Below are 15,800 nucleotides of genomic sequence, written 5' to 3'. Positions count from 1 at the left end.
TTAGTGCGCACATGAAAATAAACAATTCCCTGGACAGGCTTGTGATGATGATAGTGCCTGTGTGCGTGCATGTGCATGAGTGCATGTTTATAATTACAATAATAAGAGTTCAGGGCGGCATGGTGGTGTAGTGGTTAGCGCTCTAGCCTCACAGCAAGAAGTTCCGGGTTTGAGCCCCGTGGCCGGCGAGGGCCTTTCTGTGCGGAGTTTGCATGTTCTCCCTGTGTCCGCGTGGGTTTCCTCCGGGTGCTCCGGTTTCCCCCACAGTCCAAAGACATGCAGGTTAGGTTAACTGGTGACTCTAAATTGAGCGTAGGTGTGAATGTGAGTGGTTGTCTGTGTCTATGTGTCAGCCCTGTGATGACCTGGCGACTTGTCCAGGGTGTACCCCGCCTTTCACCCGTAGTCTTCTGGGATAGGCTCCAGCTTGCCTGCGACCCTGTAGAACAGGATAAAGCGGCTAGAGATAACGAGATGAGATAAGAGTTCATACCATAATTTTTGGTTCTTCTGCCTCCTGAGAAAAATGGTGTTCAAAGTTATTTGGCTCAGTTTACAATAAATGGCATTTGTCAAGTGTCTTGCTTTAGTGACATTAATTAATTCACTGTTAGGATCTGTCTTTCCTTCGTACAGGTATATACTAACTTTTTTTACACAGAACAAAGCAATATACACTCACCGGCCACTTTAATAGGAACTTGTTCTTGATTCTAAGATTCCTGTTCTTGGCTGCAGGACTGAAACCCAATGTGGTCATCTGCTGTTGCATGCTGAGATGCTTTTCTGCTCATCATGGTTGTAAAGAGTGATTATATGAGTTGCTACTGTATATCCTTCCTGGCAGCTTGAACAAGCTGGCCATTTTCCTCTGACCTCTCTTATTAACAAGGCATTTGTTTCCACCCACAGAACTGTCACACACTCAATGTTTTTTGTTTTGCGTACCATTCTGTGTAAACTCTAGAGACAGTTGTGTGTGAAAACCCCAGGAGATCAGCAGTTTCTGAAATACTCAAACCAGTCCATCTGGCTCAAACCGACACCCATGCCACAGTGAAAGAAAGTCACACTTTGAGATCACAATTTTTCCCATTCTGATGTTTGAAGTGAACATTAACTGAAGCTCTTGATTTGTATCTGCATGATTTTATGCATTGTGACTGATTAGATAAATGCATAAAACAGCAGGTGTATGGGTGTGCCTAATAAAGTGGCCGGTGAGTGTAAGTTGCATACACATACAGAGTCTGTTTTCTGTCCAACAAAATCTCAGCCATAAAAGCTGCAAGGTTCTTTCTGTAACTAACCATTCACTGAAATGATCTTCAACTGGATAGCCTGGCTTACCAGGTTGCAGTGAAGGCAAAACAATAAACACACAAGTCCACCTTCAAAACCTGGATGAAATGACAGGTCATGGGGTTTTACAAAGAATTTCATATTGGACTTGGGAAAGAGTCATGAGTCATACTTACAGGTCTGTTTCATTCCAGAGAGCTGGAAAGCTTGTCGTCTCGTTTATAGGTTGATTATTAAAACTCTTGATCAGGGTTTTGACGTAAAAAGCCGTTCTTGGTGTAGGTTTCAGTCTTTGCTCAGGTTACTTACTGAGCAAATCACTTTTTCCACCAATAGTTTGTCCTAGATCTTGGCCCACCCTGAAGAATTCTCCACTCCCAACTGATAATGAATGACGTACAGGTATAATTATTATCCAACAACAGCAAATATTTAACTGCAATTAGAGTCATGAATATCGGCATTAAACATGTTTAAGAGACATGGTATGATACCATTTTTTCTTTTTTGAAACCAGACTGAAACCTTGAGTATCAGCTGATCCTGACACGCATCCAATATTGTTTTCTTTAAAAATGCTTTAACTTTTAAATATCTTTTTTAACTGAAGCACATCACAGTTCACACAAAATCATACTTCAATTGAAATATAGGAAATATGAAATGTTGCCTCACTGTTGGGGTCGTGGAGGTGTGGTGGGATAAGGATCCACAAGCAGAACACAGACAGTAATCAAATAGAGAGATTTAATCCAGGGAAAAGGAAAAAACCCTAGTGCAAAAAAAACATGAACTAGAATAAATCCTTAGTGCAAAAACCATGAAATAGAAAAACGAGCTTGAGCAAACAACCATGAAACATAACAGAGGCACAGAAATGGCTAGAAGCAAAGCGAAACATTCTGGCAAAGTTCCTGTCTGAGAACTAGAGACCAGAGGTTTAAGCTGTGACACATGGAAAGTGGGGTGAATATGTCACATGGTAAGTAGTAATGCCAGTCTGATGGAACATGGATTGATTACCTTGCTGATGAGGAAGGGTCCAAGGTATCTGGGCGCCAGCTTGCAGGATACAGTTCTGAGTGGCAGATGGCATGTGGAATACATGACTTGTTGCCCCACTCGGTAAGTGGGTGCCTTAATGCCACCTCCAAAGCTTGATTCGCCCATTCTGCCTGGCCGTTGGTTTGAGGGTGGAACCCTGAGGAGAGGCTACAGGAGGCCCTGATGAGTTTGCAGAAGGCCCTCCAGAATTGCGCAGTGAACTGAGGACCCCAGTCAGAAATGATGTCAGTGGGGAGTCTGTGTAGGTGGAAAACGTGAAAGATGAGTAATTCGGCAGTTTCTTTAGCTGTGGGAAGCTTGGGCAGAGGGATGAAATGGACTGTCTTGGAGAACCGGCCAATAACTGTGAGGATGCATGTGTTGCTACCTGAGTTGGGGAGTCCTGTGACAAAGTCCAGGGCAATGTGAGACCAGGGTCGATGAGGAATCGAGAGGGGTCTTAGCAGGCCGGCAGGGTGTCGATTGGCTGTCTTGTTCCGGGCACGTGTTGCAGGCTGCCACAAACTCCTGGACATCTTCCTTGATGGATGGCCACCAGAAGCACTGTTGGATGAGTGCCAGGGTTCGAGCAGCTCCCGGATGACAAACCAACTTGGAGCCATAACCCTACTGCAGCACCTGTGTTCGCACAGAACAGGGAACAAGCAGATGGTTAGGTGGTATGTTGCTTGAGTTACCTTCTCCGGGGTCCTGTTCCAGGGCCTTCACACCAATGTCTCTATCTCAAGTAGGGTGGCCCCCACCAGACAGCGTGGAGGGAGAATGGTTTCAGGCATGCTAGACTCCTCCTGGCAGGCAGAGAATATCCTGGACAGGGCGTCAGGTTTGCCGTTCTTGGAGCCTGGGCGGTAGGAGAGCGTGAATTGGAAACGGGAGAAGAGAGACCATCGGGCTTGCTGTGAGTTAAGGCGTTTGGCGGATTTGAGGTATTCCAGATTCTTGTGGTCGGTCCAGACAAGGAAGGGGAGATCCGACCCCTCGAGCCAGTGCCTCCACTCCTCTAAGGCTAGCTTGATGGCTAACAGCTGTCTGTCGCTGATGTCGTAATTTCGTTCAGCAGGGGACAGCTGGCAAGAGAAGAAGGAGCAGGGGTGGACCTTGTTATCATTGGCCCTCTGGGAGAGGATGGCTCTAACCCTAGACTTGGAAGCGTCGACCTCCACGATAAACTGTTTTGTGGGGTCGGGTATGGTTAGGTTAGGTTAGGTTTCTTTATTAGTCTCCACCAAGGAGAAATTTGTCTTAGAGACAGGGTGGTTGCAGCACCATAAAAAGACAAAAAAGACAAAACACTGAAAATAAATAAATAAATAAAAGTAACGTGCAATACGTTACCAGCGAGACATACAAAAGACATTGGATGCCCTAACCCACTGCCCCTGTCTCATCAAGACCATACCATCCCTCCCTCCAGCACTCCCACACCACTCCCATCACCCCCCCACACCACCCCACCCCACAGCACCACCCCATCCTCCAACCATAAACACATTCATACAGGGAGTGCAGAATTATTAGGCAAGTTGTATTTTTGAGGATTAGTTTTATTATTGAAAAACTACTATGTTCTTGATGAACCCAAAAGACTCATAAATATCAAAGCTGACTATTTTTGGAAGTTGGGGTAGGGCTTTCTTAGTTTTAGCTATCTTAGGAGGATATCTGTGTGTGCAGGTGACTATAACTGCATAATTATTAGGCAACTTAACAAAAAACAAACATATACCCATTTCACTCATTTATTTTCACCAGGGAAACCAATATAACAACTCAACATTCACTAATATACATTGCTGGCATTCAAAAACAACAAAAAAAAATTAAAGCCGCAAGCGGCCTTGACGGGCCCTCGCGCCAGCAGCCAAGGGGGGCGGGGGCATGCGTCCCCGCAAAATACCTGCCACAGCTTCTGCGGCAAGAGACATTACTCCCACAATGGCGACAAAGCACAGAATTGGACACATGGCAACAATAGGGTCTCGCACTGTACGGTGCTCGGGGCCTAATAATAATAATAATAATAATAATCCTTCAAAAACAATAGGGTCTCACACTGTACGGTGCTCGGGCCCTAATAATAATAATAATAACTAGAAACTATATGCCAAGCAGGCACCTTAATGCGAGAGGCAAAAATCACAACACGTTAGGGGGCGCTGTAGAGGCCCTGAGGCCCGCCTGCGGTGGCAGTCTAAGAAAAAGGAGCCAAATTTCGTGCGTTGTCGACCATGGCAAGCGCCCCAATAAGGGTCTTGTAAAGAGTTTGCTTGCCAAGTTTGACAAATCAGAAGCTGCAATATCATTTTTGCCATAACCAGCACCCCCAGGGGCAAAAGTGCACAAAATTTGGCGTATATGTCAGGTGAGCTATGAAGAGTTTGCGTATGAAGTTTGATGACAATTGAGTAAATAGAAGATGAGATATAGATTTGTGAAGAATAAATTTTTTGGTTTTTCCCATGTCAGTAGGTGGCGCTATGCTGTACATGAGCGAATATGAGTTGGAAAAATAAGTGTCTACAACAGCAATGTACTATCACAAGGCAGAGGTGTGAAGGAAAAGCATTAAGGAATTATTTACCAAAAACCCGTTTTGGAGCAATTGCGTCGGCCAAAAACAGCGCCCCCCATGGACGAAAATTCCCAAAATGTGGTATACATAACATGGGAGGTAGTAAGAGGGTGGTCGTGAAGTTTGACCAAATTTGAGGAAAGATTGGAATTTTTGCCCAAAAATAGCGCCCCCAGTGGCAAAAAATCACAGAAATTGGGTAACATGTCAGAAGCCCAATGAGTGATTTGCGTGTGAAGTATGAGCAGTTTTGAGCAATTAGAAGATTTGTTATGAATTTTTAAGCATGTAAAATTTTGCATTGAAAATTGATAGACGTATAACTTCTGGACGGTTGATCCTACGTGAAACGTATTTAGTAACTTTTGTCAGCCATGTCTGTAGATGATGTGTATCAATTTTGGTGACATTCCTATGAACGGTCTAGGAGGAGTTGCGCCGTCTTCGTGGCCATGCATTTCGCACAAAAGTGAAATTACCTCACTTCCTGTTGGGTGTGGCTAATGCATTGGCATTACATTTTTGTCCGGCTTAGTGAGATACATATGCGTACCAAATGGCATGCCACTACTACAAACTACATGGCAACCAGGCACCTTAATGCGGGAGGCCAAAATCACAACGACTTAGGGGGCGCTATAGAGGCCCTGAGCCCCGGCCAAGTTTGGGCTTCTGGTTCTGAGTAGCGGTGGCAATTCTCGGAACTAGTGCCAAATTTCGTGCCTTTTCGCCCATGGCAAGCGCCCCGAAAATGGCCCAACAGCGGAGAAAAATAAAGAAGAAGAAGGAAGAAGAAGAAGAAGAAGAAGAAGAATAATAGTGAACTCTTACAAGAGCAATAGGGCCTTCGCCCATTCGGGCTCGGGCCCTAAAAAACAAATCAGTGACTAATATAGCCGCCTTTCTTTACAAGGACACTCAAAAGCCTGCCATCCATGGATTCGGTCAGTGTTTTGATCTGTTTGCGATCAACATTGCGTGCAGCAGCAACCACAGCCTCCCAGACACTGTTCAGAGATGTGTACTGTTTCCTCCTTGTAGATCTCACATTTGATGAGGGACCACAGGTTTTCTATGGGGTTCAGATCAGGTGAACAAGGAGGCCACGTCATTAATCTTTCTTCCTTTAGACCCTTTCTGGCCAGCCATGCTGTGGAGTACTTGGATGCGTGTGATGGAGCATTGTCCTGCATGAAAATCATGTTTTTCTTGAAGGATGCTGACTTCTTCCTGTACCACTGCTTGAAGAAGATGTCTTCCAAAAACTGACAATAGGACTGGGAGTTGAGCTTGACGCCATCCTCAACCCGAAAAGGTCCCACAAGCTCATCTTTGATGATACCAGCCCATACCAGTACCCCACCTCCACCTTGCTGGCGTCTGAGTCGGACTGGAGCTCTCTGCCCTTTGCTGATCCAGCCACGAGCCCATCCATCTGGCCCATCAAGACTCACTCTCATTTCATCTGTCCATAAGACCTTAGAAAAATCAGTCTTGTGATACTTCTTGGCCCAGTCTTGACGTTTCATCTCGTGTGTCTTGTTCAGTGGTGGTCGTTTTTCAGCCTTTGTTACCTTGGCCGTGTCCCTGAGTATTGCACACCTTGTGCTTTTTGACACTCCAGTGATGTTGCAGCTCTGAAATATGGCAAAACTGGTGGCGAGTGGCATCTTGGCAGCTTCACGCTTGACTTTCCTCAGTTCACGGGCAGTTAGTTTGCGCCTTTTTTTTTCAATGCGCTTCTTGCGACCCTGTTGACTATTTTGAATGAAGCGCTTGATTGTTCGATGGTCATGCTTCAAAAGCTGGGCAATTTTAAGAGTGCTCCATCCCTTTGCAATATATGTCACTATTTTTGACTTTTCTGAGTCCGTCAAATCCCTCTTCTGACCCATTTTGCCAAAGGAAAGGAAGTTGCCTAATAATTTTGCACACCTGATATAGAGTGTTGATGTCATTAGACCACACCCCTTTTCATTACAGAGATGCACATCACCTGGTATGCTTAATTGGTAGGAGGCTTTCAAGCCTATGCAGCTTGGAGTAGGCCAACATGCATAGAGAGGGTAATGTGGTCAACATACTCATTTGCCTAATAATTCTGCACTCCCTGTACTATAATAAATGTCTAAAATTACATTCATTCCATAATTTAAATTATAAGAGCAAGGATACATTCATTCATGCATACCCCCCACCCAACTAACACCCTCACAGTCATTACTTCATTTCATCACCAACTGCGGTACAATCCCTAACTAAAGAGGTCCATTTTGTCCCACTCAATCCCATTTCTTCCCTGTTTATTCAGTAGTTTAATAGACTGGGGTATAAAGGAATGTTTGTAACAATTGTGTTTACACAGAGGGAGTCTAAATCTCCTCCCAGAGTTCAAAAGGATATATTCTCAATTCAGTACATGATCACAATCTGATGCAATGACATTCGCCTGTCTAATAGTGGCCTGCTCAAAGAGCTCCTGTGGATTGAGGGGGGGCGTCACCCCCATAATCCTGCCTGCAGTTTTGATGAGGCTTGAGATTTCCGCCCTATGCTTTACTGTTAAATTGCCAAACCAGCAGGTAATGCCATAACAAAGAACAGACTCAATTGTGGCTCTGTAGAAAATTAACATTATATTTTTACATACTCCAAAGGCTCTGAGTCTGCGCAGAAAATGAAGACGCTGGTGGATTCTAGTACAAACATTAGTCACCTGGGTGCGCCAGCTAAAGTCGCTGTCTATATGCACCCCCAGGTACTTAAAAGTGCTCACCTGATCAATGGCCTGGCCATGTATAGCCACTGTGCCCTGGCCACAGAGGGATTTGGGATCTAGCACCATCTCTACTGTCTTTTTTGTGTTAATATGTAAGAAATGTGAATCACACCACTTAACAAACTTATCTACTACTGTTTGGTGAATGTTCAAATCACCATGCTTAGTGAGGAGGCTAAGAATAACAGTGTCATCTGAGAATTTAACAATGTACTGATTTGGCCCAGGACTCACACAATCATTGGTGTACAAGGTGAACAAAAAAGGTGAGCTGACGCAACCCTGGGGTGCGCCAATACTGCATGATGTCATATCAGACAACGTAGAATTAAACTTGACCTGTTGTGGCCTATTTGGTAAGAAAGAATAATACCACCTAATTAAAAATGGATTTACATTCAGCTGATTTAACTTTTCAAGAAGAATGTGTGGCTGGATAAGATTAAAAGCAGAACTAAAATCAACAAAAAGAAGTCTGGCATATCCAGCGGGATTTTCAAGATGTTTAAGCACCAGATGCATTATTGTTGCTATAGCATCACCTGTGCTGCGATTCTCGGTGTAGGCAAACTGATATTTATCAAGAGCAGATCGCGCATCTGTGCGAAGTTTCCCTATCATTATTTTCTCAAATAAATTTAAAAACGTTTGAGGTGATGGCCACGGGCCGGTAGTCATTATCCTCTTGAGGACTAGCCTTTTTAGGAATGGGTAAAATAATAGAAGTCCTCCATAGCTTTGGTATACTATAGGAGTCGATAGATAACTGAAATAGTTTTTGCCAAGCTGGAGATTATTCTGAAGTCTTTTGCGGACGAATTAAGGCAGACAAGCCATCTGGCCCTGTAGCCTTCTTAGTATTAATACATTTAAACATTATAACTACCGTTTCCAGCTGAATTTCAATCCTATGCGCAATGAGGTCACACGCCACATTTTTCAAAACATCAGCACATTCTGCACTATTGTCCACATTAAAACGCATGTAAAAATTATTCAGTTCATTTGCCCTAGCCCTTTCATTGAGAGCAAACAAGGGCTTCCTTTTTACAGTCATATTTGTCATTTGTCTGATCGAGTCCCACAACTTCTTTGCATTGCATTCCGTCAAGTCTTGTTCTGCGCTCTCCTTGTGTTGCCGCCGCGCTATTCTTATGTGAAAGTTCAGATCCTTTTGGGCCGCTCGAATTGCAACCTTGTCCCCCACCTTAAAAGCAGCTTTCTTTCTTTTGATACACTGGTTAATGTCATTGTTAAAATACGGTTTGTTGTTGGGATACCGTTTAACAGTTTTGGACGGTATGACAGCATCAATACAAAAGTTGATATAATCAGTGATAGATTCCGTCACACTATCTATGTCCGGGTCTTTGAAGAAAACGTCCCAGTCAGTGCAGAGAAAGCATCCCTTTAATTCCTCCGATTTTTCACTTGTCCATAGCTTAATCATGTGTATTTCGGGTTTAGTTGATTTGAATACAGAGCGGTATGTGGGGAGCAGGTAAATTACATTATGATCCAAGTCCTTAAATGATGGTCTGGGTATGGTGAGAATGGGTGCTGTGGTGAACTTGTGCTTGAGCATGGAGAAGGCTCTCTCCACTTCCTCCCCCCACTTGAATGAGGTCTTAGTCAAGGTTAAAGCTGTGAGAGGTCCGGCCACTGTGCTGAAGTTGCGGATAAAGTGCCTGTAGAAATTGGCGAATCCCAAGAAACGCTGGAGCTCTCGTCGTGAGGATGGGGTGGGCCAGTTAGCAACTGCCTCAAGCTTGAGGGGGTCCATCTGGATCCTAGCCAGGGAGATGATGAACCCCAGAAATGAGACAGAGCTTTGGTGAAATTCACTTTTCTCCACCTTGACGTATAGCTTATTTTCTAGCAGGCGCTGGAGGACCTGCCGGACATGGCCCCGATGTTCCTCCAGGGAGCAAGAGAAAATCAGGATGTCATCCAGGTACACAAAAATGAAGATGTTGAGAAAGTCCCTTAGGATGTTGTTGACGAGTGCCTGGAAGACTGTGGCCGCGTTGGTCAGGTTGAAAGGGACCACGAGGTACTCGTAGTGGCCAGTGGTGGTGTTGAAGGCCGTCTTCCACTCGTCCCCCTCCCTGATCCTTATGAGATGGTAGGCATTGCGTAAGTCCAACTTGGTGAATACCTTGGCTCCCTGGAGTAGTTCAAAGGCCATAGTCATGAGCAGTAGTGGGTAGCGGTTCTTGACTGTGATGGCGTTGAGACCTCGATAATCAATGCATGGGCTTGTCCTTCTTATCCACGAAGAAGAATCCCACCCCTGCTGGGGAGGAAGAAGGGCAGATGATCCCAGCTGCCAGAGACTTGGAGATGTACTTCTCCATAGCTTGCCTTTCGACGGGAGACAGAGAGTAGAGTCGCCCTTTGGGTGGTGCTGTCCCGGACAGGAGGTCGATTCCACAGTCATAGGGTCTGTGAGGAGGGAGGGACACTGCTTGGGTCTTGCTGAAAACAAGTCTTAAGTCCAGGTATTCTAGAGGCACATGAGAGAGGTCAGGAAACTCGCTGGCTGGAGGCTGTGGTGGTCTGGCTGGAAGCAGAGCAGAGTTCAGGCAGGAAGCTAGGCAGGAATGGCTCTAGCCTAGGATGGTGTTATTGGCCCAGTTTAGTTGAGGGTTGTGCAGCGTTAACCAGGGTAATCCTAGGATGATGGGTACGTGGGGGTTGTTCATGACATGGAGCTGGATGGTTTCTGAGTGGTTACCAGAAATCCTCAGGGTGAGTGGGGTGGTAAGGTGGGTGATGGTGGTCAAGCTGGTGCCATTGAGTGTCAGGACTGTGAGAGGGACGTCGAGGGCGAGTAGTGGAATTCCCAGATGCTTGGCAGTGGCGGAGCAGATTAGGTTCCTGTCTGCCCCTGAGTCAATGAGGGCCTGGAGATGGTGATGCTGGTCGTCGTGGATAATGATGACAGGGAGTAACGGTCAATCAGCGGGGGGCTGGTTCCAAGTGTTGCCCACCAGGGGCCCTTGATTCACTGGTGGGGCTTGTCCTTTTAGCGGGCAGGCTCAACAGGTGTGTCCTCGCTGACCGCAGTAGAAACAGGACCCTGTGCTCTGCCAGCGTTGTCGTTCCTCCACTGACACCCATACCCGGTCTACCTGCATAGGTTTGACAGACAAGGCGGGAGGTGGAGAGGAGGTGAAGCTGGGGTGGGTCTTCTCTCTCCTCCATTGCTGGATCCGGGCATCAATGTAGTTGGTGAGGTCCATGAGACTGGAGAGGTCCAACAGCAGTTCCCGTGATACCAGTGTGGCAGTTTGTAGGAGTGGGAGGAGCACAGAAGACGGCAGGCCAGAACTGAGTTTCGTAACTCTTTATTTTTACACTTTTCAGTGGTCTCTCGTATACACACACACACACACACACACACACACACACACACACACACACACACACACACACACATCAGGTGTCTGGTTGGGGAGCGCTCTCCTCTGCTCTCGCTCTCTCCTTAAATAAGGTGCGGTCACTGGGGAAGACACACAAACACACATTAATCAACATCAGGTGCAGTGATTCTGCCACTTACCTTCCCTGACTCTGCCCTCCTGTCACAGACCGATGCTTGACCACGCCCCCACTGCCACAACCAGCTCATCTTTAAATGATGTCAGACAAGCCATGCAGGAACTCTTCGACCTGGACATTCTCATTCCAACCGCACAATGCCACCAATGTCTGGAACTCGATGACATAGTCTGAGGCAGACTGGGACCCCTGCTGCAGCTCCATAAGTTCCCTAACAGCCTCCTGGCTGGACAGAGAGCGATCGAAAGTTCACCTCATCTCTTTAGAGAAATCTTTGAAACAGGAGCAGAAGGGAGCATCGGCGTCCCAGACTACTGTTCCCCACTCCCTGGCCTTACCAGTGAGGAGTGTGATGATATATGCCACCTGGGAGCATTCTGTGGGGAAGGTCAGAGGTTGCAGCTCCATGATCAATGAGCATTGAGACAAGAACGATCTACAAGTACCTGGCTCTCCATCGTAGGGCTGAAGTGCTGGGAGTCTTGGCTAGCGGGAAAAGGCAGTGGCAGGAGCTGAAGTTGGAGACTGCTGGGCAGAGGTAGGCATGGCTTGATAGTGCTGCATTTGTGTGGTGAGGAGGTTGAGTGAGTTAGACAGAGTGGCGAGGTCCTGTGTAATCTGTTGGAGGTCTTGCTAATGGGTCCCGAGGAGAGTCCCTTGCTGCTGGATGGCCATTCTCAGATGGGTGAGTTCCGCTGGATCCATGCTGGCCAGAACGTACTGTTAGGGGTCATGGAGGTGTGGTGGGATAAGGATCCACAAGCAGAACACAGACAGTAATCAAATAAATAGAGAGATTTAATCCAGGGAAAAGGGCGTGGCACAAGGGTAAACAAACAGGACAAAAAACAAATGGCAAAAATAATCCAGATAACAAGGGACAGAAAACTAGACAAAAACACGAAACAGCCAAGGACAAAAAATGCTAGGACAAAAAAACCAAAAACAAGAAAAAAACCCTAGTGCAAAAATCATGAACTAGAATAAACCCTTAGTGCAAAAACCATGAAATAGAAAAATGAGCTTGAGCAAACAACCATGAAACATAACAGAGGCACAGAAACGGCTAGAAGCAAAGCAAGATGTTCTGGCAAAGTTCCTGTCTGAGAACGGCATTTTTATAACAGCAGAGAAAACCAGGAAGTGAATGCAGGCATGAAGGAATTCCCGTTCCAGATTCGGATCAGCGCTGGCATGAGAGATTCGTAATCTCCGGAGTGGGTGTCCAGAGCGGAGCATGACAAGCACAGCAAAAAGGTCCTGGGTTTGAACCCAGCGGCTGGCAAGGGCCTTTCTGTGCGGAGTTTGCATGTTCTCCCCGTGTCCACGTGGGTTTCCTCTGGGTGCTCCGGCTTCCCCCACAGTCCAAAGGCATGCAGGTTAGGCTAATTGGTGGGTCTAAATTGACCGTAGGTGTGAATGTGAGTGTGAATGGTTGTTTGTGTCTATGTGTCAGCCCTGTGATGACCTGGCGACTTGTCCAGGGTGTACCCTGCCTCTCACCCATAGTCAGCTGGGATAGGCTCCAGCTTGCCTGCGACCCTGTAGAACAGGATAAGCGGCTACAGATAATGGATGGATGGATGGATGGAAGTTAATCCTGAGTGACACAATCAGTTGTCCTGTCTTGTCTGTCAGCACAGAATGTCCGTCAGAAGCAGAACTGAAACTTTGTTACTTGAGCATCAAGAAAAAAAGTGTGTTTTATTGTCCCACTGTTTCAGAGTACCTCCTTAGTTGTTCTTGTCAAGAAAAAAAATGACAGTGTTACAAACGAGAGGACATTCTTTTGTCTGAAGTTTCAAATGAAATATTGTTTATTTATCCATCAACATACCCTTCTGGGAAATCAGTCTCAGTGCATAACTTAAGCTGTGTACCAATCAGTTAATGTTTATACTTGGTAGCCCCTTGTAAACTGCATGTCATAATTTACCAAACGTGATTTGGCTGGTTGACTATGTTTGACATGGTATAATGATAAGTCAATCATTTTCCCCCAAAATACTTTTTTCATATTCCTTAGAATTTCACCAGAGCACAATCCTTATACAACACTCTGTACCCATAATTATAGATTCCGCAATGATTTTGTCTAGATCTAGATTGTGTAATGGGTCATTGGAGAGTTGTTCTCTTAGTTTTTCCTAAAATCAGTTCTAAGATCGTGTTAATTTCTTTTTTTGTACAACTGTATTGTGTTTTTTATTGTACATGACTTGAATTGACTCAGTTAGATCATGTCGTAATAAAATTTAGTGATGTGAAAATTTCAGGGATAAATTGGACCATCATTATTTAATATATCTGTCCAACAGAATCATATTACAATTATTAAAATATTGTTATAAGCCCAAGAATACACTCACCAGCCACTTTATTAGGAACACCCATGCACCAGCTGTTTGATGCAGTTCTCTAATCAGCCGATCCCTTGACAGCAGCACAATGCATCAAATCATATGGCTACAAATCAAGAGCTTCAGTTGATGTTCACTTCAAACATCAAAATGGGAAAAATTGTGATCTCAATTTTTGTGTGACTTTCTTTCACTGTGGCATGGGTGTTGGTTTGAGCCAGATGGACTGGTTTGAGTATTTCAGAAACTGCTGATCTCCTGGGGTTTTCACACACAACTGTCTCTAGAGTTTACACAGAATGGTGCGAAAAACAAAAAAAAACACAGAGTGAGTGAGCGACAGTTCTGTGGGTGGAAACAAACGCCTTGTTGATAAGAGAGGTCAGAAGAACATGGTCAGATTGGTTCAAGCTGCCAGGAAGGATAGAGAAACTCATATAATCACTCTTTACAACCGTGGTGAGCAGAAAAGCATCTCAGCATGCAACAGAAAACAGAACAACTGTGGGTGGTAGAAATGGGCAACTGGACTTGCTTGAAGATTCTTGAAAACGTTTCACCTCTCGTCTGAAAGGCTTCCTCAGTTCTGTCTGACTAATAGGGAGTATCAGATATTTATCCTCTCCTGGGTCAGAATCAGAATCAGAATTCTGATGACCAGCTCATCTAAGGTGTCATTGAGGCATCATGTTGGTGTGCGTCACTGGAGGCTGAGTGTGAACGGCGAGTCATTAGGGTGATCAAAGGATTGCCCGTTAGAGTGATCAATGGCAAGCTGACTCTCTCTGTCCTCCTGTGAGTCACCGAAAACAGCTGGGTCCTGGCGTACACCCAGCCGTCTGGGAAGAGTGTCCAAGACCGCATTGTAGATGGTTGATAAATGATGTCTTAGACCCCCACCTCTGTTCAGTGATGGCCGTTCCAGGTTGACAAAAATGGCTTCTTTAACTCTTCACTTATACCAACGATCCTCTCTGGCTAAAATGCGTACGTTACAATCCTGAAATGAGTGTCCTTTGTTGTTAAGATGAATGTAGACAGCCGAGTCCTGGCCTGAGGAGCTGGCTCTCCTGTGTTGAGCCAAGCGCCTGTATAGCGGTTGTTTTGTTTCATCAATATACGAGTCAGTGCAATCCTCACTGCACTGAATTGCATACACTACGTTGTCCTGTTTGTGTCTGGGTATTCTGTCCTTAGGGTGGACCAGTTTCTGCTTCAGGGTGTTACTGGGTCTGAAATGTACCGGAATGTTGTGTTTGTAGAAGATCCTCCTGAGTTTCTCAGATAGACCAGAAATGTAGGGAATGACAATGTTCTTGCGTTTGTTCCTGTTATCATCCTTGTCAGTTATGTTCCTTTTTATGCTCTTTAGGAAAGCCCAGTTGGGATAACCGCAATTCTGAAGTGCTTTCTTGATATGATTCTGCTCCTTCTCTTTTCCCTCTAACGTTGTAGGAATGTTCTGAGCCCTGTGTTGCAAGGTCCTAATGACCCCCAATTTATGTTCCAGTGGGTGGTGAGAGTCGAAAAGTAGGTACTGGTCTGTGTGTGTGTGGGTTTCCGGTAGACCTCGATACTAAGGCTTCTGTCTTGTCTAATGTGTACATCACAGTCCAAGAAGGCTAGATTATTCCCACTGACATCCTCCCGAGTGAAGTTGATGTTGCTATCCACTGCATTGATGTGTTTCAAGAAAGCTTCCACCTCATGGATTTTGATTTTAACCCAGGTATCATCCACGTATCTAAACCAATGGCTGGGAGCAACTCCTGCAAAAGTGGTCAAAGCTATATGTTCCACTTCCTCCATGTATAAATTGGACAACAGAACAACACATTGGGCTCCACTCCTGCAAAGAACAGGAATCTTAGAATCAAGAACAAGTTCCTATTAAAGTGGCCAATGAGTGTAAGTCGAGTAACTAACCTCAAAATCCTACACATTCTGCACCTGTTTTATATTTTGATACACTGTGCTCACAAAATATACTGATGCGCTTTTTTAGGTTTTTTTTTCTCTCAGATTTTCCTTATTTCATACCATACTGCAGCTCTGTGACTGTAAAATTATTATTATTATTATTATTATTATTATTATTATTATTATTATTATTATTATAAAACAATTCAACACACTTCATCACACTAAAGATAACTAT

The sequence above is a fragment of the Neoarius graeffei genome, chromosome 22, assembly GCF_027579695.1.
Source record: "Neoarius graeffei isolate fNeoGra1 chromosome 22, fNeoGra1.pri, whole genome shotgun sequence".
Taxonomy (NCBI): Eukaryota; Metazoa; Chordata; class Actinopteri; order Siluriformes; family Ariidae; genus Neoarius; species Neoarius graeffei.
The sequence above is the reverse complement of the archived record's forward strand: the minus strand, read 5'-3'. Positions refer to the sequence as shown.